The sequence below is a fragment of the Tachypleus tridentatus genome, chromosome 4, assembly GCF_004210375.1.
Source record: "Tachypleus tridentatus isolate NWPU-2018 chromosome 4, ASM421037v1, whole genome shotgun sequence".
Classification (NCBI taxonomy): domain Eukaryota; kingdom Metazoa; phylum Arthropoda; class Merostomata; order Xiphosura; family Limulidae; genus Tachypleus; species Tachypleus tridentatus.
In genome coordinates, this window is record NC_134828.1 from 121,993,285 (window position 1) to 122,018,928 (window position 25,644).

The 25,644-nt window shown below is 33.3% G+C and overlaps 1 long non-coding RNA gene across 2 annotated transcripts in view; it reads left to right on the forward strand.

The window, feature by feature from the left end:
- The first annotated feature begins 17,599 nt into the window (after positions 1 to 17,599).
- The window catches only part of LOC143249966 (uncharacterized), a 31,765-nt gene continuing 23,720 nt past the window's right edge, over positions 17,600 to 25,644 (forward strand). For both annotated transcript variants that reach the window (XR_013028064.1, XR_013028065.1), the window contains exons 1-5: positions 17,600 to 17,869; positions 21,092 to 21,226; positions 21,631 to 21,775; positions 22,995 to 23,078; positions 24,698 to 24,768. This is a non-coding gene — a long non-coding RNA (uncharacterized LOC143249966). The remainder of the gene's footprint in view (positions 17,870 to 21,091; positions 21,227 to 21,630; positions 21,776 to 22,994; positions 23,079 to 24,697; positions 24,769 to 25,644) is intronic.

Here is a 25,644-nt window from a genome sequence, read left to right on the forward strand (position 1 = left end):
CAATCATTAAATAACTTTTCGTGATTACTTCCTTATTTATTTAATAGAGTCTCTAGTTATTAAAAGAACATTCATGAGAAATTCACGTTAAACTACTTACCATGAGGACATCGAGAAGTCTGTACCTATAGGTCTTGTGAATGTCTCTGGTATCATGAATGCTCTCAGTATACGTTATAAGTATTAATGCTCCCACTCAAATTCACAAAGAAAGATGATAATTGTGGAGTACCTCTTGAGTTTTTTCTCTGATAAAAAATTAGACCTGGAAAAAACTTTTACTTTGCATGTAACATTTTCGAGTAACAAAAACCTAACAATGATGAAATGCAGAAATATGTTAACTCTATCGTTTTGGAAGAGTGTGTGGACATCTGTGAATATCGATCAATCCCTTTTCAGCTTTGACCTATCCAGCTTTCTCTAAAAAGAAAACAATGCCTTCCTAATACCTAAATTGCACAGTTATGTGCCCCAAGTCAAAATTACAGTCTGCGTGGAGGGCTGTTCAGGGTGTTTGTTCGGCCTTTCTATTTGATATAGATTAGCTAAAATAGGGAAGAAGACCTTCTCGTGGTTTATGACGCTTCCATACATCGTACTGCGCAAAGCAGTTTTCCCTTGTTCATAGAATTAAAAAGTCATGTTTTATTTTCTCAATCATTAAATAACTTTTCGTGACTACATCCTTATTTATTTAATACAGTCTCTAGTTATAAAAAAAACGTTCATGAGAAATTGACGTTAAACTACTTACCATGAGGACATCGAGAAGTCTGTACCTATAGGTTTTGTGAATGTCTCTGGCATTTTGAATACTCTCAGTATACGTTATAAGTATTAGTGCTCACAGTTAAATTAAAAAAAAAAGATGATCATTGTGTAGTACTTGTTGTCTTCATTTCTGTGATAAAAACTTATATGTGCAAAGCAACTTTTACTGTGCATGTGACACTCTTGAGTTACAAAAGAAATTAAAAGTGATGAAAAAGTAGAAATATATTTTACCTATTGTTATAGAAGCGAGTGTCTAGGACACCTGTGAAAATCGATCAAGCTCCTTTCAGCTTTGACCTATCCAGCTTTCTCTAGAAAGAAAACAATGTATTCCTGATACCTAATTTAACAGTTAAGTGCCCGAAGTCAAAATACAGTCTGCCTCGAGGGCTGTTCAGGGTGTAAGTTCGGCCTTTCCATTTGATATCGGTTAGCTAAAATAGTTAAGAAAACCTTCTCGTGGTTTATGACGCTTCCATACATCGTACTGCACAAAGCAGTTTTCCCTTGTTCATAGAATTAAAAAGTCATGTTTTATTTTCTCAATCATTAAATAGCTTTTCGTGATTACTTCCTTATTCATTTAATTGAGTCACTAAGTATTAAAAGAAGGTTCATAAACGATTCACGTAAAACATCTTACCATGAGGACATAGAGAAGTTTGTACCTATAGGTCTTGTGAATGTCTCTGGCATCTTGAATACTCTCAGTATACGTTATAAGTATTAGTGCTCATAGTTAAATTCAACAAGGAAAGATGATCATTGTGTAGTATCTGTTGTCTTCATTTCTGTGATAAAACTTATACTTTTACTTTACATGTAACAATCTTTAGTAACAAAAGAAACTAACATTGATGAAGAATCACAAATATATTAAAGCTATAGTTATGAAATGGTGTTTTTTAGGACACCTGTGAAGATCGTTCAAGCTCTTTTCATCAATGACTAGTCCATCTTTGTGTAGAAGGCAGAAACAATGAATTCCTGAAAACCCAGTTGATAAATAGATAGCATGGGCATTCTCCAAATATGTAACATCATCCAGCTCATTTATCAAAGACTCTTTCAATTTCAAGTCTAATCTAAATTAACTTAATCATAAAACCTTAATGGCCAGTTTCGATGTTATATCCCTCTTCACAGAAGTTCCAACCACTGAAGTCTGCAAGATGGCCTTAGAACTCTATATTCGAGACGCTAATCCAACTATAGACATTCCCAGCAAACAATTGCAACCCTCATAGAATTCACCACGATAAAGAGAAAATTCATGTTCAACAACCAGAACTATATACAAACAAATGGGCAACCCAGTATCACCTGTTCTAGCCAATATTTTTATGACGCAAGTTGAAATACAAGCAATTAACACAGCATTACATCCACCACTATACTGGTACAGATATGTAGATGACACGGTTGCGAGATTCAGATCTACAGAAGACATACTTAATTTTTTCAATCACATTAACTCTATACATCCCAACCTTAACTTCACATGTGAACAGAAAAAAAAGCAATCAAATATTGTTTCCTAACTTTAAAATTACAAAAACTGATACACAATTCAAAACAGAAATCCACCAAAAAATCACCCATACTGGACTATAGATTCCTTGGGACTCAGCACATGAAACTAAACAAAAACTCAACACACTAAGAAACCAAATAAACACAGCCATAAAACTATGCTCACCAGATAAAATTATCATTGAATTAGACAAAATAAAACAATACTTCATCAACGTCAATAAGTTTCCTCCACAAACCGTAGAAAACATTATACGCACACACCAAGACAGAAAGCAAAATCAACCAACGAATCAAAAAATCACGAAACCATATATTCCCGATACCAGCAGACAAATACCCAACATTTGGTAAAAACTAGTAATAAAATGTGACATTCCAGTTAATACCAAATTTATTCAAAAACCAGGCACAAAACTGAAGTCTATACTGTGTAAAAACTACACTGACAAACACCACACCAACATTATTTATAAAATGCAATGTGATAACTGCCACGACTTCTATATTGGAGAAACAAGTAGAAAAATGGAAACCAGATTCAAAGAACATAAAAAGTCACCTTCACATGTTTTCGAACATTGCGAGTCAAATAAACACAACATAACCATAGAAAACACTCAAATACTAAACAAAGAAACAAACATAAACAAATGCAAAATTAAAGAAGCCTTACTTTACAACTTAAACCCAAAATAAACCAATATAAAGGAACGCCTTTACACCTGTATTAATATAATAAAATAAATAAAATTACATATTCAAACATCTAACATCGCCCTCTACATTCCCACACTCGGTTACACAACCCCTTCCAAACATGTGGTCAGCTTCCGGTCAGTTACCTCTTTCTTTGTGAATCTGACGATGACCGAAGAAGTTCGAAACGTTGTTCGCTCTTCTATGTAAAATATTTTCTCAACCCAAACGAGCCGGTTTTGCATATATAAGTCTGCCTAGAGGGTATTTCACGGTATAAATTCGGCCTTTCTATTTGGTATGGGTTAGCTAAAATGACCTTCTCATGGTTTAAGACGCTTCCGTACGTGGTACTGCAGATAGCAGTTTTCCATTGTTTATAGAGTTAAATAGGCTTGTTTTAATCACTAAAATAGCTATTGGTGACTACTTCTGTATTTAATTAATTCAACCACTAGGTATTAAAAGCAAATATTTGAAGGTATTTGTAATGACGACCATGCAACTCACTGGTGTTACCTCTTGTTAGTCATTTCCTACCCTGTTTAGGACTTCTTTTTGGTATGGTCTTAAACTTTTGACCAGCCAGTATTTTGGCTAATTTCATAGTGTTCACATTTTTTTTTATTAAATGCTGAAAAAGTTTTTTTAATTTTATTTTCCTTTTCTTATTTACATGTTTCGAAGCTCTACTCAAATAAGTGGTTGAGTCTTACGACACAAAATGCATATTTTGTTTTATATTCATTGGCCTTAAGATTTTGGCCAGCAGTGTAATGTTGAAGATATATATTTTGGTAAATCCAGTATCAAGAATTTATTTGGTGATATTTTCTGATCTTACTGTTATTTTAAGGACATGAAGTGCACATTTGTATCTGTGTGTCTGAAATAATAAATACATTGTGTCACTTCCTATTTTCCGGGCCTGGCATGGCCTAGCGCGTTAAAGCGATCTGAGGGTCGCGGATTCGCGCTAAACATGCTCGCCATCCCAGCCGTGGGGGCGTTATAATGTGACGGTTAATCCTACTATTCGTTGGTAAAAGAGTAGCCCAAGAGTTGGCGGTGGGTGGTGATGACTAGCTGCCTTCCCTCTTGTCTTACACTGCTAAATTAGGGACGGCTAACACAGATAGCCCTCGAGTAGCTTTGTGCGAAATTCCAAAACAAAACCTACTTATTGGCACCATAAACAATAATCTATAAAAAATCCCACTTTGGTATTCTAAATTCAGATAATTATAAAATAACTACAATACGTACGACAAACATTTGTTTGTCAAAGAACAGAATTTTAAAGTACTGTCCTTGTATCAAGAACTCGACTTTCACTAGAACTAAATCTGAAGGTTTTATTATATCTTTATTGATGTAATTTATAAATATGCTTTTTATGAATGCAGTTAAAAATCTACTGATTTTTAAATAAACGGTACCACACTTAATAGATCAAAATAGTATTTGTGTTATCACAATCAGAACAGTTTTCCTCTCCATTAATTGCCGTAAAAGAATATTTTTCTCTTAGAAAATAGTACGACGCTTCTTAACACAGTACAGTGTTAGTTAATAGTACCTGACTTGACTCTCACAGGTTGCAGAGTGAAGTAAATATTTCTTACTAGTTGTCTGACTTTTGTTTCTCATTTCAAGAACTTAATTCATTTTTACAAAATGACCTTATTTAAATATATACAATTAAAATATTTATACAAAACTTTATATCTACAAATTGTACTAGTTGAAATACGCGTGAAATGCAAGGTGAGTAATTTTCTGATGTGACATTTTGTTCTTTCTTCTCAAAGTTCGGCCGCTTTATTTAATGTCTCGTCTCTATAGTTACTATGTACAAATATTCAGCAATATTGTGGTTCCATTTTATTGTTGTCTTTCTTCACATTGGTTGGAAATGCAACAATACTCTTGACTAAATTGTTGTAATGAAATGACGTAAGCAAACGGAAAGTAAAATAACAGAAAAATAAAACTGATAAGTGAGGGATAACAGCTGGAAAAGTCAGAAGATATTCTTAGTTGAGTTATGAAAACGAAAATTTATCCTTTAAATCTAGTTAACAAGTTGTATATTGAATATAAATAAAAGTTTGTTTCTCGTGATCACAGGAATGATGATTTGTTGGTGTAAATCTCACAGCAACAAGTTTTTTTGATGTGACAACGTTTATTTGTCGTCTGTAGATTTGTTCTATACCAGGGGTTCCCAACCGGTGGGTATATAAAACTAGTTTAGAATTAACGAACTTTCTTCTACAAGTACTAAATACACTTTTATTTTACAATTGAATAAACATTTTTGGGAAAGTACAAGACCTCCACAATAGAAAAGTTAGATTGGCCCTAAAACAACGAATTAAATTCCTACTCATAAATTTTATTTTGAAATGAAGTCCATGTTTAAGAGAGTTGTCGTTATTTTAAACTATTAAATCTCATTTTTACAATTTTTCGAAATGTAAAACTGATTAATATATTTTAATTTCAAATGTTATGTGTAAATAAATTCCTTTTGCAAAACCCTAAAAAGCCATTTGTTTTGCTCATATAACATTCAAATTTAATGAATAACAAATAAATTATTTTAACTAAACTTCTGTCCTCACCTTTAAATTAAATATTGTAAAATGAAATATCCCTTCCAGTTTCCTCCACAAATCCTTGTGACATTTTTCATTTTTTGTTTGTTTATTTGTTCTTGACAGAAGGAAGTTTTTTTGTCCTCTGTGACATATGATTAGGTTTTACATAATATTTGTTAGATGGTTTGATAGAAATGTTTCGTATATAATTTGAAAGAATGCTAAATATGTTTTGTTAAGATATTAAAACACTGTCAATGTTAACCAATTTGAATTTGGTTCTAAACAACCATAAATTGGAATATCGTCTATAAAAGAAGAATGTTTTAGTTGTAACAACACTTCCACATGGATGATACCAAGTTCCTAACAGAATACGATTCAGTTTTCATTACGCTTTACTTAACCAAACATAACATTTTACTTTGAAACCACAATAAATTAGAATATGTCGCTCAGTGTTTTACATGTGTTTCTATAACTAAAGTCTATATGAACCAATAATCTACAACAATATTGTACATTGAAATTATGTAAATTTCCCTCATGCAATCAGGGGCTCGATTCCTCTCGGTGGGCTCAGTAGATAGCCCGATGTGGCTTTGCTATAAGAAAACACACACATACGCTCTCATACAAAGAGCCAGAAGTTTTTCTATAGTTCCCAGTAATGTGTGAAGCCAGTAAGGGAAAGTGAAATAAAATAATTCATTAAACAAAAATTATGTCAATTAATTGTTGTTTCAGTTTAACACTTTAATTAAAACATTATTGAAGCTGTTCTTTCGTTTCTTCATATCTGAATATGGAAAAATACAGTTGCAGGCACAGTGCGTGTTAATGTTAAATTGATGTGGTTTGGTTTGAATTTCGCGTAAAGCTGCACAAGGTCTATCTGCGCTAGCTGTCCCTAATCTAGCAGTGTAAAACTAGAGGGAAGGCAGCTAGTCATCACCACCCACCGCACCAACTATTGGGCTACTCTTTCACCAATAAATAGTGGGATTGACCATCACATTATATCCCACGGCTGAAAGGACAACCATGTTTGGTTCGACGGAGACTCGAACCCGCAACCCCCCTATTACGAGTCGACCGCCCTTGCCATCTGGCCATACTGGGCATATTCACGTTTGAAAAGAACATTCTTGCAGGGCATTTCTCTGATTTCTTGACTTCTTCCCATGGAGTAAACTGCATTTCTGTTGGGTTTTTTCAGTAACTTTGTGACAAGATAATTGTTTGACAGTTGTTCATTTTCTAATGTGAGTCAAACAACTTCCTCTACTATACCAGTCACTAGGTCAATATTCAAACTCTTTAATAGCGATTAACTTGAGTCAGTCTAGAAAAAAAACCTCTTCGTTTTTTCTGTCTTCCTCAAGCACTTACAATGGTAATTTCCTCACTCAGAGTTGCTGGTTTTCTTTATAATTCACTTTGTTCATCTCAATCTTGATTTTTATCTATTACGTCAACATTATTACTAGTAATTAATATAATTAATTCTGACTGAAATGAACAAGAACGATCTAGTTCCGGTTTCCTTGGTTACATTTACAAAAAGTGTATATATACATATGTTTATCTTTAACAAGTCCCTTGTTGTCCCTAAGCATTATATTATGACTTTTTATCTTTATATTCCATGGTAAAGAGTAGTACAAGAGTTACCAGAGGATGATTTTAACAAGCTGCCTCATTTGTAGTGTATTAACTTCAAAATTAGGGACGGCTGAACATCCACTTCAAACAGAACTCTCCAGTAAAAACGACTGTCTTTTGTCACAAATAAACTATATTGTTTACTGTACTTGTTAAGACAAAATAAATATCAAAATAAGAATTTAAAAATATGTAAATATGGATTGTAAACAAAACAAGGAAACCGGATTGGAGATACTGTAAACATTATTTACTGAAACTAGAAACCCTTATTTTGGTTCCATACTTTTACCTTTCATTATATTTGGTGTTTTCAAAATGAACTTTCTTTCCTGATTCTTTTATGGCGTCTATATACGGATTTTTAAATTCTCAGTTTTTACTCACTTCATAAAGTGGAATATGAACAAAGGATTATTGGGTAAGGTAGCAAACTTTATACATTGTAATGACAATAAACATAACTAATACCTAGTTTATACGGTTCGTGATGATTTACTGTATTCTTAACTATTTGATAGCATTTGTTTGAAATATAAAATATTAAACTGCAGATGGAGATTTGTTTGAGAATATAGTGAACATTAATAGCTGCCGTGTAACGACATTATGTATGTATAGTAAAGGAAAACTATATACAAGACACAACCTCCACTACGTGAGTATAACATTTTACAAGTGCAACAGCAGTCTTTCAAATAAAACATGTAAGACTAAAATGTCACTATAAATATTTCTTCGTGTATTTTAAAGTAATTATTCTACGATGTGTGAAATAAAATTTGATATTATGTGTATTGATATATTTACTACTTCTCTTCACATATAATATAGGGGTTGGCTACGTAAAAACACCGTTTGTTTAGAATTAAACACAAAATTATATGGGGACCATGGGTATCGAAACTCGGTGTCTAGCGTTATAAATTCATAGATGTACCACTGTGCCACTAGAGGTGACCGAATGTATAATGTAGAAAGCATTTAGTATCTACATGTTACGATCATATAAATATGCCCCCCAGTGGCACAGTGGTATGTCTGCGGACTTACACACTAAAAACCGGGTTTCGATAGCCGTGGTGGGCAGAGCACAGATAGCCCATTGAGTAGCTTTGTGCTTAATTCTAAACAAACAAACAAAACAAACATATAAATATATTTATCTGTTATGGGCTGATAATTCTTCTTTCACCTTATATTTAATACTTTTAAATGGGTCGTTTTGAACTGCTTTTATTTTTACATATTTTTATATATGTATAGTCTTAGTAATAAACAAACAAAGGGTTTAAAGTGTTGTTTGAACTGAATATTTACTATTTAAGGTGTTTTTCGTCGTCACATTCTATACGGTTTTGTTGTGATCCATTTTATGAAACACTTCTGGCGTTCATGATAAAATTTGTTTATTATGATTGTGCTGGCTCTCTTTATTTATACTGGTTTCTATTTCTCTATTAGTCCAATAATATAAAATTAAAAATCTCCCATTATTCACCATATCTTCATTGTCACTCAAATCAGAAATCAGTACAATATAAAAATACAGTACTAGAAACATTGCTTTACGTGTATAATTTATGCAGCTGACCAACTGTAGTACAATTAGAAGTAACAGTCAGTGATGTCGAGAAAACCCACTTGTAGAGAAATATATATGCAAAAACGGCTCGTTTTGGTTGAGAAAATATTTAACATAGAAGAGCGAGCAACGTTTCGACCTTCTTCGGTCATCGTCAGGTTCACAAAGAAAGAGGTAACTGACCGGAAGCCGACCACATGTTTGAAAGTGGCTGTGTAACTAAGTGTCGGAATGTAGAGGGCGGTGTTAGATGTTTGAATATATAATTTTATTTATTTTATTATATTAATATAGGTATAAAGGCGTTCCTTTATATTGTTTTTTTGGGGGGTTTAAGTTGTTGTATAAGTAAGGCTTCTTTAATTTTGCGTTTGTTTATGTTTGTTTCTTTATTTAGTATTTGAGTGTTTTCTATGGTTATGTTGTGTTTATTTGACTTGCAGTGTTCGAAAACGTGTGAAGGTGACTTTTTATTTTATTTTCCATTTTTCTACTTGTTTCTCCAACACAGAAGTCGTGGCAGTTATCACATTGTATTTTATAAATAATGTTGGTGTGGTGTTTGTCAGTGTAGTTTTTACACAGTATAGACTTCAGTTTTGTGCCTGGTTTTTGAATAAATTTAGTATTGTCTAATTCAAATGTTGGTTATTTGTTTGCTGATGTCAGGAATATATGGTATACAGCAGTATATAGTTTCGTGATTTTTTGATTCATGAGTTATACAACCATGTGGTCAGCTTCCGGTCAGTTACTTCTTTCTCTGTGGACCTGACGATGACCGAAGAAGTTCGAAACGTTGTTCGCTCTTCTATGTAAAATATTTTCTCAACCCAAAGGAGCCGTTTTTGCATATATAATTAGAAGTAATGTATTGCCGTCTTTTCATTCCTTCTGTAGCTTTCTGGTTGGCCCGGCATGGCCAAGCGTGTTTAGGCATGCGCTGGTAATCTGAAGGTCGCGGGTTCGCATCCGAGTCGCGCTAAACATGCTCGCCATCCCAGCCGTGGGGGCGTTATAAAGTGTCGGTCAATCTCACTATTCGTTGGTACAAGAGTAGCCCAAGAGTTGGCTGTGGGTGGTGATAACTAGCTACCTTCCCTCTAGTCTTACACTACTAAATTAGGGACGGCTAGCACAGATAGCCCTCGAGTAGCTTTGTGCGAAGTTAATAAACAAATCTTCCTGGTTTGATTATTCAATAATTCTCTGTGAAGAAGACACTATATGTATTATTTTTACACTGTTCTATCTGAAGAAACACAGAATTTTATTCAAGTTTCATTTTTCAAATGAATTTAAGATTTTATGTGTTTCAGTATGTGTGTTACTAAAATGAAGTCTCGTCCTCTTATTGGAATAAAGCTTCTTGGTGTGGTGATTTCATTGTTATGTCATATTGTCTGTCGTACGTTATGCAGGTGCTCTACAAACTTCACCACTACATCACTTACTGGTAAGGTTGGTATCGAACCCTGGATACCCTGTACAATGGTCAAGTGGTTTACCAACTGAGATAACGTACTGGATATTCGATAACTAAGTACAAAGTCATGGGACAGCGTCCTACTTAATGTTATGTATCTATAAATTGTATTTTAGTTGTCTTCTACTCGCTATGGTACGTCAACCTATATCCATACAGGATTTTAAAATATTTAGTATTTCCGCTACTAATTTATTTTTTTAATTGCTCAGTAGATAAATCGTTTAAAATACTAAAAATAAATATCTAGTCCAATCTATCAGTAAGTACGTCAACTGTATTTGAGAAATATCAGTTTTGGAAGATTATTCCCCCATCAGCTACCTTCAAAATACATCAGCGATATATATTTAATACCTTTCAAATCCCAACTGTACTTATATTCAACATCAATGGTTTCAAGCTCTTGATTAGCCCCCCAGTGCCACAGTAGTATGTCTGCGGACTTACACACTAAAAACCGGGTTTCGATACCCGTGGTGGGCAGAGCACAGATAGCCCATTGTGCAGCTTTGTGCTTAATTCTAAACAAAAAAGCTCTTGATTAACAATAATTTCTCTTTATTAACCATTTTATGATAACTAATTCTGCTGTTCTATCGACGTGGTTTGGTTTGAATTTTACACAAAGCTAAAGGTGGGCTAGCTGCGCTACCCGTGCTTAATTTAGCAGTGTAAGACCAGAGGGAAGGCAGTTAGTCTCGAGTTAGTGTCTGTGTGCTCCATTCACCCACTACATCCTCACTTAAAAATAAATAAGTCGTGTAACAACACGTACTGTCAGTCGAAGTTCCAACACCTAAGCTAAACCAACCACTCGGCCTGCCTCCTCACCGTTACGTGATTGGTGAAGTCTTGGAGGATATTTTTGGAGTAAATGACAACAGGTTGATTAAAATAAAGAAAAAGTTGAGGTAGAGAAGTTAGTTTAATGTTCTATAGGTTGTGTAAGTAGAAAATAAAATTAAATAAGTAACTGTGGCTACTACTGGCATAGACACCACTACTACCAGAATGGATGATGATAATGTGAAGCTGTGCCAGATACACCCACTCAGGTAGGTTTGTAAGGCACTAGACACCACTACTACCAGAATGGATAATGATAATGTAAAGCTGTGCCAGATACACCCACTCAGGTAGGTTTGTAAGGCACTAGACACCACTACTACCAGAATGGATGATGATAATGTGAAGCTGTGCCAGATACACCCACTCAGGTAGGTTTGTAAGGCACTAGACACCACTACTACCAGAATGGATGATGATAATGTGAAGCTGTGCCAGATACACCCACTCAAGTAGGTTTGTAAGACACTGTTAGCACCTCCTAGTAAAGTAAATATATAAATGGTTTGTGAAATATTTTACCAAAACAATACCACTCTGTCATATGTATGTTTTTATGTAAATATAAGTTTTGACAAAAAATATTAACATACTAAATCGTTACAACAACTGTTCCCACCTCCTGGAAAAGCTTTTCTGTAAAAACCAAAGCTGTTTAATACAGTAAACTCTCATTGTTTCGAAGTCGCTAGAACCGAATATATCACTTGTATCGAAGTTGTTGACTGGTCCGGCCAACTGTCCATATAAATACATAGTAACAAAAGCCCCTTGAACCGAACTGCATGTATCGAAGTGTCGGCTTGTAACGATGTATAATTATAGTCCCTAGGGTGTGAAAAGCATCAATATTACATCCTTTGTATCGAACCAGGTACGAAGATATTTATTTTTCTCTTCTTCCCTAAATTAATTGTCACCGCTGCCGGCTCCCGACCACCCGCTACGCCGCTAGCAAGTGCAATTAGTCAGTCTCCGCGCAATAATTTGTGGTGCCACCATCAAAATCTTACACTTGAGAAATAGCGGACTGCAGATGGGGTAGTAGATTAGCCTACCAATGTTTTTTCCAATTATGGTCAATAACACTTTAAACCCCTGCCCGCCCTAACTCACCCGCCCTCCCAGCAAAAATTAGCTTAGATATAAAATTTTCAGATTATGGCTTGAGTAGATTATGCCTGGGCAGCCTGCATGCTGTGGCTTATAAAAGGCTAATCACAGTCAAATTAAACAGATCATTAATCATTGATCATGGCGAAGAGCAAGCTTGTATCGATAGAAACTAAAATTACAGCAATAGAAGAAGTTGAAAAAAAAAGTTAAAACAAAAACAGAAATAGCAAAAGCATTTGATGTGCCTCTGAACACTTTGTCAACATGGTTGAAAAATAAAGAGTCCATATTGTCTTCTCGAGACAACTTTTGTCCCAATAGAAAAAGCATGCGAACTGCAAAACATTCTGACCTAGAAGCAGCATTGCTTCTGTGGTACAAAAATGCTAGATCAGAGAATGTTCCTACTCTGGGACTGTTATGCAAGCAAAGGCAAAAAAACTTGCTGATCAAATGGGAATCACTGACTTTTGCATCAGTGATGGGTGGTTAACCCGATTCAAAAAAAGACACGACATTCAATTTCGTACGATCTGTGGTGAGTCTGGTAGTGTAGAACCAGAGCAAACAAACCAGTGGACATCAACAACACTGCCACGCCTGCTAGAAAACTACAGCCCACGGGATGTCTTCAACGCAGATGAGTCTGGCTTATTCTTTAAACTTCTGCCAGACAAGTCTCTTGTTATCAAGGGAGACTCCTGTCACGGCGGGAAGCGAGCGAAGGAGCGGCTGTCTGTTTTGGTATGCGCCAATATGGACGGCACCGAGAAGCTTCCTTTACTTGTCACAGGTGAGTGTCAAAAGCAGGTAAAAATATTTTCCTGTGTTTTCTATAGAAGTTGTTATTTTATGATTTTCTTCAGATTATTGACTTGTAAATGTTTCATTTTTAATTTCAAGACATTAACCATGTACATTTTCTTTCTTTTTGTTTTAGGAAAGGCAGCAAAACCGCGTTGCTTCAAAGACGTCAAAACCCTGCCAACACCATACAAAGCCAACAAGCGAGCTTGGATGACATCAGATCCATTCACCGAGTGGCTGAGAGAACTTGACCGAAAGGTTGTGCTGCAGAAAAGAAAGGTCCTTATGATAATTGACAACTGCCCCCCCCACTCCAACCCCACTGGACTTAAGGCCATCAAGCTGGTGTTCCTGCCTCCCAATACCACAAACAAGACACAGCCCATGGACCAAGGCATCATCACCAATCTAAAACATCATTACCGCACCCTACTGCTACAGCGTCTTATTGATTCAATAGACAATAAAAGTGTTTTCACTGTGACTGTGCTTGAAGCCATGCGACTGCTACGCTCTGCCTGGTCATTGGTAAAGCAATCAACCATAGCCAATTGCTTCAGAACTTGTGGCTTCTCCTCTCCAGAGCCAGCAGAAAACAGTGAGGACCCCGAGGATGACATACCATTGGCCCAGCTCTTGACACGGCTGAATGACTCTGGATTTACGGTGGATGGCACAGCAGAGGACTACGAGACTGCTGATAATGATCTGATCACTAGCGCGCCCCTGACAGACAGTGATATTGTGGCCATGGTGCAAAATAAACAGACACCAGAAAATGACGGTGAAAGTGAAGATGACGACAATGAGGAACCCCCCATCCAAACACATTCTGCAACTCGTGAGATGTGCCTGCAACTTCAGAGATATCTTGAACACCAGGCTAACGCAGGACAGTTTATCTCTCAATTAAACATGATGGAGCGTTTTGTGACCAAGTGCCAGAGGGACAGCAGTTCGCAAAAAAGCATTGTGCAATATTTCAAGTGACTCCAGTTAGACGTTCTTGCTGGTGTTTGTATCCTGTACATTATAATTACATATATCTATATTATGAATGTTATTTTTTTACATGTTTTTTTTTACAAGTGCTGTTAATTGTCCTTTTGAATTTCATTAAATGTGTTTTAAGTGTTTACACACGTGTGACTTCTGAGTCTTTAATCCAATTACCGGTACTGCGACAGCCGTCAGTTATAGGGCCTACCATTACCAGACTTGGCTAGTGAATGAAAAAAAAATCCTTTTTAACGAACTTTTTTTGTAACGAACAATTCTCTTTGGTCCCTACGACTTCGTTACAACGAGAGTTTACTGTACAATAAAAGCATTAAACTTTTGAAGATGTATCTCATTATAACAACGTGTTTTAACAAAAATAAACATTTTTTTAATTTTTAAAGCCACAATAAAAGAAAACCATTTCTTGTACAAAGATCTTTACTATCAGCTCCTTCTTCATCAGTAATTTTATTTTCAGGACAAGGTATAAAGGTGTCAGAAGCAAAATGTGCCATATGAGTCTTTCATGGGCACGTAAGTTTGTAATCCGTTGTCATAGTGACCAGGAGGACATGGTTTGTTTGTTTGTTTTGGAATTTCGTACAAAGCTACTCGAGGGCTATCTGTGCTAGCCGTCCCTAATTTAGCAGTGTAAGCTCAACTCTTGGGCTACTCTTTTACCAACGAATAGTGGGATTGACCGTCACATTATACACCCCCACGGCTGGGAGGGCGAGCATGTTTAGCGCGACGCGGGCGCGAACCCGCCACCATCGGATTACGAGTCGTACGCCTTACGCGCTTGGCCATACCAGGCCTAATCATTTAATAAAACAGACCAGTGAAAGATTCTGAAACCAGATAAAAGTGATGGAGTAATAACCTTAACGAATCAGAGAATTTAAGTACTAAGAAATAGACAAATAGACAAATAGTAATGATAATAAATTTTATTAAAGTTGTTAAACTCTATCATATCAAAATGTGATAGTTCATATCTTATTAGAATTACATGATATGAAACAAAACGTATCGTTTCCTGATATGTATCGATATTACCGTTCAAGCCATAAAAACTGTTTTCTTTTTCTTTAGAATGACGTTTTTAATTTCTGTGAGATGAAAGAAACTATTGGTGAAATACTTTATACTGTCTGTAAATTCCTAATAAAGTATATTACTTCAACACTTTTGATCCAAAATTGGAAGTCTTCAAATTTTTATATTTTAAGATGAATTTATATACTTTGTACTTATTGAAAAACATTTAACTTATATTACGTACATTTGTCTGTTGAATTTCGCGAAAAGTTACACGAGGGCTATCTGCGTAGGCTCTAATTAATTTAGCAGTGTAAGATTGGAAGAAAGGCAGCTAGTCATCACCACCCACCGCCAACTCTTTAGCTATTCTTTTACCAATGAATACTGGGGTTATCTGTCACTTTACAACGCCCCGGCTACTGAATGGACAAACATATTTATGTGATGGGGATTCGAAGTATTTCTTTGGATTGTAACGAATTATGCTAATTCTTACCAAATCAGCCTTGTCTTAATAATACCAGCAAAAATAACATGATTTACCATAAACAACAGTCATCAATGAATCGCTTTAACATAAATGTATCTTTCACTTCTTATTGAATATTCTATTAAGTGATATTTACGTTACCTGAAAAACTTGTAGAAAAAGAAATGTTAATCAAATTATTATTTAATTCCTCTGGTGTTTGTGGTAGTTAAACGTACACAATATTCTCCAGTCCGAACCAAAGCAAATTTAACTTTTAAGAAAGTTTTGAAGGATTTGAACGAAAAAAAATAGAGAAAAAACCAAAATTATTATTTACAATGTACGAGTTGGGGTTTGAGAGCTGCATTTGAAATATAAAAGTTTAAGCGTGCCAATAATAAATGAGTTGAAATACCATTCATGAACAGATGTAGTAAAGAACCAGCTTATTTGTTTATAGAGGGATTTTACGTCTTGTAAATGTAATGTAAAATGAATGAAAGGGGATGTTATGACCAGAGTCGTATTTATATTCAATTACGCAAGGTTGATGATTGTGCTCGTTTATGTGGGTGCTTTTTTCCCTGTTTCTCTGACGTAGCTTTATGTACTATTATTTGTTTTTGTTTTTGAATTTCGCGCAAAGCTACTCGACGGTTATCTGCGCTAGCCGTCCCTAATTTTGCAGTGTAAGACTAGAGGTCAGGCAGCTAGTCCTCACCACCCACCGCCAACTCTTGGGCTACTCTTTTACCAACGAATAGTGGGATTGGCCATCACATTGTAAAGCCCCCACGGCTGAAAGGGTGAGCTTGTTTAGCGCGACGGGGATGTGAACCCGCGACCCTCAGATTACGCACGCCTTAATCAACCTGGCCATGCCGGGCCTTAAAAATGTACACGTAGAGGTGTTGGGGATCGTATCCAGAACCTTTTACGTGCAGAGCGAACGCTTTACCATTAAGCTACATACACTCCTTACTGTCGTTTGTGTTCATAAACAACATTACGAATATTGCTGTCTTCACGATCTCTAGTGATAACAAGAGGCCTCATCAGTAATAATATGGTTGATAATGTATTGTTTTAACAAATGAGATTACAATTAAAAGTTTCAATTTAAATCCCTTTTAACCACTGGTTAAAATCATAAGAATCACTAAATCATAAGAAGTGTAAAATCATTTAGAAAGGAATAAGCCCAAAGGATATTTTCGCTTGAAGTGGTTGTTCAACTCTTTTATTATCGGAATATCTTCTTTGCTTCACAAACCTAAGTATTTAATACCCATGCTATACATATTTTATAATGAATAAAAATAATTCCGTTACTATTGTCAAACCCTACAAATGGGTTCTAAGATTAAAGAATATGTTAGATGTAACATTCGATTTTTGCATACCACTAATTTAAAATCCGTAATGAACAAATTAAGAAAAATGTGGGATAAATATCTGTAAACATATCTGATTTTAAGAATAAATATTTGGTTTCATTGACTTCTAACTTTCCATCAATTCTTTATAGTATTAAAATAACAAACATTTGTGTTAAAAATATCTAATTTGTATACGTAAATATAAGTATTCAGAAAATAAGAGTCGTACGGCAATTGTATTAACAATCTGGAACCATATTATACAATCTAAAGACAGATCGAGCATGGTCTGTATAAGTGAGATACCTTACATTCTTAGGTTTAGAAAGTTTAAAGAAAACATTGTATTCGTGAGGTTGATTTTACGAAGAGCATCATATTTACTTTTAATATTGTTAACTGCTAAAACAGAAGAATCACATTTTGTATAACTGACCAACGCATTCAAATGAGCTTAAACAAAAATATCGCAAACATATGGTTACATTAATAATCAATATTGTCAGTTAATTCAAATGCTTTCCTGACAGTAAATATAGAGGGAATTCATTTTTAATCAATACACATTGTGGGTGACATTAAATTCATAGGTAACGGCTGAAGTACATTCAATATCGAGAAGGGTGATTTCGATTTAAATGTTATTTGTGTTAAATTAATAAGGTTTAATAAACGAAAATAAGACCTAAAATAAAATAAAATAATTTTATTTACCTATGACATGTTTGTAATCACCTTCACCATTTCCACATGTGTAAATTCCCGCGTTTTCAAATTGCACATCAGTCAACAATAATTCGCCGCCATCTTTCCTTTGTATTCTCTCCATACTTGTCACTACTTCATTCAGAGGTGTGTACCAATTTATCAGTTTTCCTTCTTTATTATGAACATCTTTTGAACAGATTATTGTAACAGTAGAACCATGTATAATTTCGTGGTCTACTGTAGACCCTGAAGCAAGTAGTAAACTAATGTAAATGTACATTAATTCACTTAAAATAGCCATAGATATAATTATTCTTGTTTTCACTGTAAGGCCTTATATTTAACTTTCTTTTCTGTTTCTAAGTGAAATATCGCTGTTGCTATGCGCATAAAATGTTCTTGTTTGAGTGATGTCATGAACTGATGTGATGTAATATTGTTTAGTGAATAGCTTGATTGACAATAGTGACATAAATATTGTTTGTTGATTTCATTAATTTAATGCAAAGCTATACGAGAAGTATCCATGCTAGCCATCCCTAATGTAGCAGTGTAAGAGTAAAGGAAAGGCAGCTAGTCATCACCACCCACCGCCCACTGTTGGGCTATACTATTACTAAAGAATAGTGGGATTGACCGTTTCATTATAACGCTCCCAAGGGCGAAAAGACGAGCATGTTTGGAGGAACAAAAATTCGATCCCGTGACCCTGTAATTACGATTCGAACGTTTTAACTATCTGGCCATGCCGGACCTGAAAAAAATATTGTTGTCTTAATTAGTCTGAAGCAACTTACTTTGTTGTTTTGATAAAAATCGCGTAAACTACATATAGTATCAGACTGGACATACAAATGGCGTTTTCAGAAATATTTTATCTCTCATTGTTATTGATATATAGCAGTTGATGCGATTCGTTAACATAAAAAAGTTCTTATTGCTGTTAATCACACTAGTGTTTTAATTTTACTAATACTACTTATTGTCAATACGTTCTAGACGTACTCTGTAGACTATGTAATAATAGCTGGATTTCATTACCGAAAGATCTTTTCTCAACTGTACTCTCGCAGAGGGCAAAGCGCAGTTAGCCCACTATAGAATTGTACTTAATTCAGAAATCTGCACTACAAAATAAAAATAATTGTGAAAAATTAATTGATTACCAGAGTTATTCAAGTTTGCAAATACTTATTACAAAAATCCAGATCTGTTTAAAATATCGTGTAGTTATTTTAGTTTCTTAATTCTTTTTGTCCGGTCATACGCTATAAAAAAATATCCAAGACTAGCATCTCATACCATCAGCATAATTAAACAATTATATAAAAAAGTACTTTTACACTGGGTAAGTATATCGTGATATGTTTGTTTTGTTTTCAGTTTTTCGTAAAGTTACACAAGGGCTACCTGCGATAGCCGTCCCTTCTTCAGTAGTATAAGAGTGGAGGGAGGGTAGTTAGTTCTCACCTCCCAGTGCCAACTTGCTAACGAATAGTGATATTGCACGTCACATTATAACTCCACCATCCCCGAAACGGCTAGCACGTTTGGTGTGACGGAAATTTGAACCTAAACCGACTACATGTTCCCATTTTACGCACCCAGCATCTTAAAATGTCCATTTCTCAGTTAAACTACCAATAAACCGAGAACAAAAGCAACCAAAACTTAAGCATAAATCATTTAACAAACTAGTAATATAAGTAATGTAAGCTTTCGTTAAAATATTATTTTTTGTTACTGTGACATTTCAGTTTTTGAAATGTTCTTTTATATTTCTATAAATGTTTAATAAATATCATCATAGAACTTCGTCTTTGAAACGTGTTCTAGGTTCGTAGAGTGACGTCCACATAACTTATGTTATGTTTTACTTTAATTATCTGTTTGAAGAAAGAAGCATCATTCAGAATGATAATTTGGTTGTTATATATCCAGCTCCTCTAATCGCTACAAACCTCATAGGGAAAGCTACTAATTCTGCCATCAGACTGTCATATAAAGTTAAGGTGTTTTTTTTTTGAGTCTTCAACAGAATGTACTTCGTGATCACGAGAAACCTACTTGATGTAACAATGTATTTCAATACGGCCAGTGTGGGTATTAAAACTTTTATTAAAATAAAGTAGACAAAAAGGCTTCAAACTTCTTATGTCATCTTCAGGTTAACAAAGATAATTTGGATATTTCTGTATTTTCTTTAGACGACACTTTACAACTATGTTTTTGAAGGCTGACTTAATTTCTTTGTGTGTCTTCTTCTTTATACACATACATTTCATGATAATATTTCACCACAAGAAACAAAATATCTTTATGTCTTTGACATTTGATATTACATTATTGATAACAATCAGAAAATAAACATTTAATCTTCTGTTTTATGTATAATGCCATCTCGTTCACAGGATGGCTTTGAAGTTTTTCGGAACATAGATTTAAATCGGCTGTCACTCAGTTTACTTTAACTAGCTTAAGGAAATTGTTTTGATCCACAATGTTTGGTTAGAAAAACAGTTAAATTGTAATAATTATAGGACATTGTATGCTTTGTGTTTATTATTGATTGTGCTCTAAATTGTGTTTGAAATTAATAAATAATTTTGGAAAAAAATCAAAAACATCACCATTGAAAATTTGGGTTAGCATCTCACAACACTTTAAATCTTTGACAACAAAAAGAATTACAGCATTCACAATTAAGTACTAGATTTTTGTTATTTTTATGTACAAATTTGGTTTGTTATAAATGAAAAAATACTTATTAGGTAACATTAGAAAATATAAATGAAGAAATAGATTAATTTTTTTGCAATATGTGTATATACGTATGAAGATCGTGTGTATTACATAATTTTATGCTGTAATTTGAACTAAGTGTACATAAGGTTATTCCTAACTTGTTACATAGGCTTAGTATAAAGGAAGTTGTCACATTTAACTGATGCAAGCCTGACGATAAAGCTTTTATTGTAATCTGCAGGGGATTTTAGAAAGGAAAAATATTATTTCATATTTTTTTTGTTACAAGGTTAAACAAATGGCCTAACCTCATGTAGTGTAAGTGTAGAGAAAATAATACACAACATACATTTTTACCAAAAAATAAGTTGATATTGAATTAGAAGATTGTAGAAGCTTTGCAAATGAAATTTGGAAACTGTAATATTAAAAATATATAAATTGTATTAATTTTAGCATGAATATCACCTTGCTCTTATACCAGTCAAAGTTTACAATTGAGACAACTCTTTATAAAAAAAAATTATTATGGATATTTTTGAGTTTCTCATTAGTTATTGTATGCACTATATTTTGTTTGATAAGAATCACTTCAGTGTTTGTTCCTTTCAATTTTTTCAGGGAGTATTTTGGAGTTAAGATAAGCCTGTACTTTGTTTGGCTTGGATATTACACCTGTTTGCTGATTCCAGCTTCAGAAGGAGGAGTGTTGTGTTTTCTGTATGGGTGCTTCACCTTGATGGGTGATGCTCACAGGTTTGAATAAGGGGGGAGAAAAAAGAGTTACCAAACAGTTTATTATTTTTATAACTCATGTTTGATTATTTTCTAAATTATACCTCAGATAAATCAGTCACTAAGAGCTATGTGATTGATGGACTGTTTAGCTAATTAATTATTTTCACACAAGCTATTTATAGCTGGAATAATTGTAAAGAATAATAATTGGAACCATTAATTTTTATTGGTTGATGTGTTTTGAACCATTAAAATATTTTAATAATTTTTGTGATAAATTGATTTAAACATAATTTCAATTAGTCAGTTATTTTGTGTGTCATTATCATTGAAATTGACAGTTGTATATTATGATTGATATAAATGTACAGCTGTACTGTGTTTATTATATAAACTTGAAACAAAATTGAATTTTTTTACAGTAAGGACATTTGTGAAGACTACAAGGACACCATTTTATGTGATGTAGATATGGAATATCAGGCCAGACATGCACTTTTGTCAGAATAACTCATCTTTTCAACAATGGTGCTGCTGTATTTTTTGCTGTTTTTATGTCACTCTGGGGTAAATATTATATAGATTTACATGTTAAAGTTGAATAAATATTATTCTCTACTTCAGACTCTGTTACAACTTTCATACACAAAATATCAAAGTGTTATTTAGTTTTAATACTTTTTTTAAGTAATGCTTTTCTTGTGACTATTTTCTTTTTGCATGTTGACTATCCAACATGCATAGTAATTTTGATTTTATGATTAAAAATACTTGTATGCATCAGAAAATGTTCAAATTTCACATTCAAAATTTTTATAACCTCCAGATAATTATCAAACATTTTTGTACAGAAAATAACTTAATATTTTGTCTGTTATTTTTATTAATGAAACTCTATATGGGCTTGATAGATTTGACCACTATAAACAATTATGAAATTAATAAAAAGAATGCTTTTTTTTCATTCTGAAATAACTACAAACTATAATTCATATAAAATAGCTTAAATTTGATAACATTAAATATTTATGTACAAGGGGGAGGACAGAAAAATGCCCCTCCCTTGAAAATGTTAATTTATTTGATATCATATTTGAACAGATCTCATGAAATGCATTTTACACATTTTTCTATTATCTAATAAAATATATAACAAATTAACAGCATTTTTAAGGGGGGCCATTTTTCTTGTCCACTCTCTGAATATACATTTATTATTTTTATTATATTGATCTTTCAACTGTGCCTGGATAACAGTATAGAAGTTACAATGACATGGTGCATGTGTGCTCATGTTACTATGTACAGTAATATAAAACTGACCTTTACAAAGGACCTGAATTTTGGGAAAGTAACTCACTAAGAAAATCCTCATGATATGTGTAGTAATGGACACCCATAGCAAAAGGGTTACTTCAACATAAAAACGTCCAACATTGTATATTTACACTACTTGAAATGGCCTTAATTTCAAACCAACATAAAGTACATCAAATTTGCTTCACATCCAAGACTTCAAACTTCTATAACTAAAATCTCCCATCAAAGACTTCAAAATAATTCCAAAAACATCTTATTACTTTGAGATTTCTTTATCTGTAATTTGGGACTTTTCAAGGAAAAAAGAAAACACTTTACAAAGTTTTTAATTACTAACACTTTGGTGAACATAAATAATTGAATTAATTGTCACAAGTCACATCAGTTTAAAGAGTGATTTATATTCTGTTACAATTTCTGTCTTTACTGATGATAAACCTTTCACTTTGTTTTTATTTACTTTCAGGTGTAATATTTCTTGAATTGTGGAAAAAAGTATTTGGAAATAATTACCCACCACTGGGATATGACTAGTTTTGATACTTTAGAGGTAATGTGTACCTTAGTAACTAACTTTATCACAATGGGCTTGTGTATTTAACATCAACTTTTAACCATGGCAGTATACCTACTGTGATTCTGAAGGTACTAGTTGTGTCATCACAAACTTTGACAGTAATCATAAAAATATTTTAATTATATGTTGTCATAGTGTTGACTGTTCTGATTACAAAGTGATTTTTTATGTTAAAATTAGAAATACTTCATTTACAAATTTTCAAATTTCACTTATGTAGTTCTTTAAACCTCCTTAATAAATATCAGTTGTTTGCTGTCAGTAAAAAAGTTTATTTTATCTGTTATTTTACAAACTATAACTCTCTAAATGATCAGTCAATTTAAACACCCTCATAACCATCATAAAAATTATGAAATAATTGTAAATTACATTTTTATTGTGCTAGAATGACAGCAAATTGTGACCTAAAACTATGATAGTTTATCCTAAATAACTAAAAACTTGTGACAATATACATCTGTTTATTCTTAATGTTATAGTTTTATCGACTTTTGAACCACGTGTAACTATAAATCTTTCATCACAAGTTTTAAATCACTTGGTGAACATTCAACTCATGTTACCCTATTGAATTACATTAAACAATATGAATAATATTTCTTATTACTATTCATTATTTTAGCTAATCTAACCTAACAACTTTCTTGTTTTTTTTTCATTTTAGTTACTTTTATAGTAATAAATAAAGAATATTCATGAAAAACATAAATTGTACTGTTTACCAGCATCTGTTTTTGTTCTTTACTAATGGCACTACCACACTATATGCCCCCTGTTAGTACAGCGGTAAGTCTATGGATATACAACATCTGAGAGAACTATTGGTAGCTTGTAAAAGAGAGGCTGTGATTGGTGTGCATGCCAAATGACTCTAATTTCCTAGTGTATGACATCATAAATAAATAAAATAGAAAGCTGTAAAATTTTTGCCTTGTCTGAGTAATAACTACAGTGGAACCCTTCTAAGTGGCCATCCACCAGGTTTGGTCACCCTTGAAAGTGGTCATTCAATCACAGTCCCTTTTGTTTACATAATCCTTAATTATGTACAGTGGAACCCTCTAATCAAGCCAGTTTGTCTCAGTTCGAAGGTGGCTGCTTTAGAAGGATTTCACTGTAATTTACATAAAATCATTCAATAAGTAAATTATAGAAGAAGGGAGAATCTAAGAACTTAAATACAATTAAAATTTGATTCAGTAATTACATTGTGATGTAAAGTTTACTTGTATACATCGATAATAAACTAGCTTAATTACATTTTGAATTTAACTCTGTAAAAGGTTGTGACATATGCAGTTTGACGTTCCTGATGGGTAAATGACCTTGTTTTCCTGCCTTGATTGGGTGTTCAGGAACCTTTAACTTTGTTTGTTTCCAGTATTATATTTACAGCTATTCTCTAGTATTTCACTTTGAACATCTTTTCAAACTTTGTTTTATAAAAATAATATTTGAATGTTTTCTAGAGGTATTCTTTTGAGAAAGTTTCTCAAAAATACATGTTTAAAAATGTAAATTTCTTAACACACAGATATGATGTTTTACCTGAACTCTTGATCATAATGTGGTTTTTTTTATATCACCAGGAACATCCAAGGCTAGAATATTTAGCTAAGTTATCAACATTAAAGAAAAGGAAAGTAAATTTATTACAAGGGTAAGAACATTACTATTATCAATTTACAATAAACATCAAAACAAAAATCTGACTTTTTGTCCAGTTTTTCCATTTGTTTTGTTTTTATACAAGATCTATCTGTTGATGATGATAGTGTTGATTTTCAGATTGTAAGTTTTATGATGACAGTAGAAGTGTTTGGTGTTGGTTTTACAACAAAACTGTAACTAAATATACTCTATCAAACAAAATTAACAAGCTGTGTATCTTTTGTATGAATTTTTTCTTTAAAGTATTGAAAATTATTAAATTTAAAAAAATGCCTTATTCTTCTTGAAAAATACAGTTATTTTGGGTAAATGGTCTTCAAAGGTATAATTTAAAGAAGGTGATAAAACACTTTTTTTAAAGTAATTCAGTATAAATGCACCACATATAGTTTAAAAGATAACAAAGTATAAAAATTAATGTTAATAATAAAAGTTTAAAAGATCTTGATAGAACATTGTTTGAGATTGAAAGTTTAAAATGTGAACTTTTATGCTTGTTTGAAATGTTTTTATTTAAAGTTCCTGGCCTGGCTGCCAGGTGGTTAAGGCACTTGACTCGTAATTATTATGTGATGGTCAATCCCATTATTTGTTTGTAAAAGAGTGTCCCAAGAGTTGGCAGTGGGTGGTGATGACTAGTTGCCTTCCCTTTTGTCTTATACTGCTAAATTAGGGACAACTAGCACAGATAGCCCTCGTGTAGCTTTGTGTGAAATTCAAAACAAAGCAAATCATTTAAAGCTCATTAAATTTTATCCCTTTTTTTAAACAAAACAAAAAAACAGGTTAGATGTTCCAATACCTAAGTTGTGGTTTTATTATCTCCTTCAAAAATAATGTAAATTGAACTTCAGAAGGAATATTA